This window comes from Copadichromis virginalis, unplaced genomic scaffold, assembly GCF_057382275.1.
Source record: "Copadichromis virginalis isolate Kocher_CV1m ecotype Utaka unplaced genomic scaffold, C_Virginalis_male_GT1.1 unmapped_scaffold_4, whole genome shotgun sequence".
In the NCBI taxonomy this organism is placed as follows: Eukaryota; Metazoa; Chordata; class Actinopteri; order Cichliformes; family Cichlidae; genus Copadichromis; species Copadichromis virginalis.
In genome coordinates this window covers 97944-102943 of record NW_028188592.1, presented here as the reverse complement: position 1 = coordinate 102943, position 5000 = coordinate 97944, and positions in this window count along the sequence as shown.

The following is a 5000-nucleotide window of genomic DNA, read 5'->3' as shown; positions in this document are numbered from 1 at the left end:
ACCTTTTTCAGCTGCAAGGGAGGGAAGAGCAATGTGCGATGTAGGTCCCCGGGGCCTGCTGGAGGTCCAGGTCCATGCCCGATGTGAGTAGCAGCAGGGCCAGCGCGCCCAGGAGCACATCTTTTTCGACCGTAAAGGGAGACAGGAGGCCGACTCACTGCCTCGGCTAAATGGAGAGGGAATTTCAGCAGGGCCAGGGCACAGGCATGGACCTTTTTCAGCTGCAAGGGAGGGAAGAGCAATGTGCGATGTAGGTCCCCGGGGCCTGCTGGAGGTCCAGGTCCATGCCCGATGTGAGTAGCAGCAGGGCCAGCGCGCCCAGGAGCACATCTTTTTCGACCGTAAAGGGAGACAGGAGGCCGACTCACTGCCTCGGCTAAATGGAGAGGGAATTTCAGCAGGGCCAGGGCACAGGCATGGACCTTTTTCAGCTGTAAGGGAGGCAAGAGCAAGGTGTGAAGTAGGTCCCCGGGGCCTGCTGGAGGTCCAGGTCCATGCCCGATGTGAGTAGCAGCAGGGCCAGCGCGCCCAGGAGCACATCTTTTTCGACCGTAAAGGGAGACAGGAGGCCGACTCACTGCCTCGGCTAAATGGAGAGGGAATTTCAGCAGGGCCAGGGCACAGGCATGGACCTTTTTCAGCTGCAAGGGAGGGAAGAGCAATGTGCGATGTAGGTCCCCGGGGCCTGCTGGAGGTCAAGGTCCATGCTGGATATGCGGTGGAGGGTAACTGCAGGAGAAGGAAAGCTAGTGGGGGATTAGAGCAGGGGAGGATGTGCGTCCCCGGGGCCTGTTGGAGGTCAAGGTCCATGCTGGATATGCGCTGGAGCGTAACTACAAGAAAGGTAAGCTAGTGGGGGACTAGAGCAGGGGAGGATGTGCGTCCCCGGGGCATGCTGGAGGTCAAGGGCCATGCTGGATATGCGGTGGAGGGTAACTGCAGGAGAAGGAAAGCTCATGGGGGATTAGAGCGGAGGAGTATGTGGGTCCTCGGGGCCTGCTGGAGGGCAAGGGCCATGCTGGATTTGTGCTGGAGGGTAACTGCGGGAGAAGGAAAGCTAGTGGGGGAGTAGAGCAGAGGAGTATGTTGGTCCCCGGGGCCTGCTGGAGGTCCAGGTCCATGCCCGATGTGAGTAGCAGCAGGGCCAGCGCGCCAAGGAGCACATCTTTTTCGACCGTAAAGGGAGACAGGAGGCCGACTCACTGCCTCGGCTAAATGGAGAGGGAATTTCAGCAGGGCCAGGGCACAAGCATGGACCTTTTCAGCTGTAAGGGAGGCAAGAGCAAGGTGTGATGTAGGTCCCCGGGGCCTGCTGGAGGTCCAGGTCCATGCCCGATGTGAGTAGCAGCAGGGCCAGTGCGCCCAGGAGCACATCTTTTTCGACCGTAAAGGGAGACGGGAGGCCGACTCACTGCCTCGGCTAAATGGAGAGGGAATTTCAGCAGGGCCAGGGCACAGGCATGGACCTTTTTCAGCTGTAAGGGAGGCAAGAGCAAGGTGTGATGTAGGTCCCCGGGGCCTGCTGGAGGTCCAGGTCCATGCCCGATGTGAGTAGCAGCAGGGCCAGCGCGCCCAGGAGCACAACTTTTTCGACCGTAAAGGAGACAGGAGGCCGACTCTCTGCCTCGGCTAAATGGAGAGGGAATTTCAGAAGGGCCAGGGCACAAGCATGGACCTTTTTCAGCTGTAAGGGAGGCAAGAGCAAGGTGTGATGTAGGTCCCCGGGGCCTGCTGGAGGTCCAGGTCCATGCCCGATGTGAGTAGCAGCAGGGCCAGCGCGCCCAGGAGCACATCTTTTTCGACCGTAAAGGGAGACAGGAGGCCGACTCACTGCCTCGGCTAAATGGAGAGGGAATTTCAGAAGGGCCAGGGCACAGGCATGGACCTTTTTCAGCTGTAAGGGAGGCAAGAGCAAGGTGTGATGTAGGTCCCCGGGGCCTGCTGGAGGTCCAGGTCCATGCCCGATGTGAGTAGCAGCAGGGCCAGCGCGCCCAGGAGCACATCTTTTTCGACCGTAAAGGGAGACAGGAGGCCGACTCACTGCCTCGGCTAAATGGAGAGGGAATTTCAGAAGGGCCAGGGCACAAGCATGGACCTTTTCAGCTGTAAGGGAGGCAAGAGCAAGGTGTGATGTAGGTCCCCGGGGCCTGCTGGAGGTCCAGGTCCATGCCCGATGTGAGTAGCAGCAGGGCCAGTGCGCCCAGGAGCACATCTTTTTCGACCGTAAAGGGAGACAGGAGGCCGACTCACTGCCTCGGCTAAATGGAGAGGGAATTTCAGAAGGGCCAGGGCACAAGCATGGACCTTTTCAGCTGTAAGGGAGGCAAGAGCAAGGTGTGATGTAGGTCCCCGGGGCCTGCTGGAGGTCCAGGTCCATGCCCGATGTGAGTAGCAGCAGGGCCAGTGCGCCCAGGAGCACATCTTTTTCGACCGTAAAGGGAGACAGGAGGCCGACTCACTGCCTCGGCTAAATGGAGAGGGAATTTCAGCAGGGCCAGGGCACAGGCATGGACCTTTTTCAGCTGTAAGGGAGGCAAGAGCAAGGTGTGATGTAGGTCCCCGGGGCCTGCTGGAGGTCCAGGTCCATGCCCGATGTGAGTAGCAGCAGGGCCAGTGCGCCCAGGAGCACATCTTTTTCGACCGTAAAGGGAGACAGGAGGCCGACTCACTGCCTCGGCTAAATGGAGAGGGAATTTCAGCAGGGCCAGGGCACAGGCATGGACCTTTTTCAGCTGTAAGGGAGGCAAGAGCAAGGTGCGATGTAGGTCCCCGGGGCCTGTTGTCGTACCATAGGCACGAGTGGTGTGTGTGTGTGTGGCAAAGAGTTTCTGCGCAGTGTACCAGGGGCACGGGGGAAAGTTGTCGTACCATAGGCACGAGGAGAGTTTGTGTGGCAAAGTGCTACTGAGCGGTGTACCAGGGGCACGGCGAAAAGTTGTTGTACCATAGGCACGAGAAAAGTTGTCGTACCATAGGCACGAGAAAAGTTGTCATACCATAGGTACGAGGAGTGTGTGTGTGGCAAAGTGCTACTGAGCGGTGTACCAGGGGCACGGCGAAAAGTTGTTGTACCATAGGCACGAGAAAAGTTGTTGTACCATAGGCACGAGAAAAGCTGTCGTACCAGGGGCACGGAGGAAAGTTGTTGTACCATAGGCACGAGAAAAGTTGTCGTACCATAGGCACGAGGAGAGTTTGTGTGGCAAAGTGCTACTGAGCGGTGTACCAGGGGCACGGCGAAAAGTTGTTGTACCATAGGCACGAGAAAAGTTGTTGTACCATAGGCACGAGAAAAGCTGTCGTACCAGGGGCACGGAGGAAAGTTGTTGTACCATAGGCATGAGAAAAGTTGTCGTACCATAGGCACGAGGAGAGTTTGTGTGGCAAAGTGCTACTGAGCGGTGTACCAGGGGCACGGCGAAAAGTTGTTGTACCATAGGCACGAGAAAAGTTGTTGTACCATAGGCACGAGAAAAGCTGTCGTACCAGGGGCACGGAGGAAAGTTGTTGTACCATAGGCACGAGAAAAGTTGTCGTACCATAGGTACGAGGAGAGTTTGTGTGGCAAAGTGCTACTGAGCGGTGTACCAGGGGCACGGCGAAAAGTTGTTGTACCATAGGCACGAGAAAAGTTGTTGTACCATAGGCACGAGAAAAGCTGTCGTACCAGGGGCACGGAGGAAAGTTGTTGTACCATAGGCACGAGAAAAGTTGTCGTACCATAGGCACGAGGAGAGTTTGTGTGGCAAAGTGCTACTGAGCGGTGTACCAGGGGCACGGCGAAAAGTTGTTGTACCATAGGCACGAGAAAAGTTGTTGTACCATAGGCACGAGAAAAGCTGTCGTACCAGGGGCACGGAGGAAAGTTGTTGTACCATAGGCACGAGAAAAGTTGTCGTACCATAGGCACGAGGAGAGTTTGTGTGGCAAAGTGCTACTGAGCGGTGTACCAGGGGCACGGCGAAAAGTTGTTGTACCATAGGCACGAGAAAAGTTGTTGTACCATAGGCACGAGAAAAGCTGTCGTACCAGGGGCACGGAGGAAAGTTGTTGTACCATAGGCACGAGAAAAGTTGTCGTACCATAGGCACGAGGAGAGTTTGTGTGGCAAAGTGCTACTGAGCGGTGTACCAGGGGCACGGCGAAAAGTTGTTGTACCATAGGCACGAGAAAAGTTGTTGTACCATAGGCACGAGAAAAGCTGTCGTACCAGGGGCACGGAGGAAAGTTGTTGTACCATAGGCATGAGAAAAGTTGTCGTACCATAGGCACGAGGAGAGTTTGTGTGGCAAAGTGCTACTGAGCGGTGTACCAGGGGCACGGCGAAAAGTTGTTGTACCATAGGCACGAGAAAAGTTGTTGTACCATAGGCACGAGAAAAGCTGTCGTACCAGGGGCACGGAGGAAAGTTGTTGTACCATAGGCACGAGAAAAGTTGTCGTACCATAGGTACGAGGAGAGTTTGTGTGGCAAAGTGCTACTGAGCGGTGTACCAGGGGCACGGCGAAAAGTTGTTGTACCATAGGCACGAGAAAAGTTGTTGTACCATAGGCACGAGAAAAGCTGTCGTACCAGGGGCACGGAGGAAAGTTGTTGTACCATAGGCACGAGAAAAGTTGTCGTACCATAGGCACGAGGAGAGTTTGTGTGGCAAAGTGCTACTGAGCGGTGTACCAGGGGCACGGCGAAAAGTTGTTGTACCATAGGCACGAGAAAAGTTGTCGTACCATAGGCACGAGAAAAGTTGTCGTACCATAGGCACAAGCAGTGCGTGCGTGCGTGCGTGCGTGCGTGCGTGCGTGCGTGTGTGTGTGTGTGTGGCAGTTCTTCTGCGCAGTGTACCAGGGGCACATTTCAATGTGCTTTCTGGAGTACCAGGGGCACGAGGATTTTGCCAGTGGTGTTCTGCTTTGTTAGTGGGAGGGGGCTTAAGTGTGGGTCCCCGGGGCCTGCTGGAGGTCCAGGTCCATGCTAGATACGTGGTACAGGGTAACTGCAGG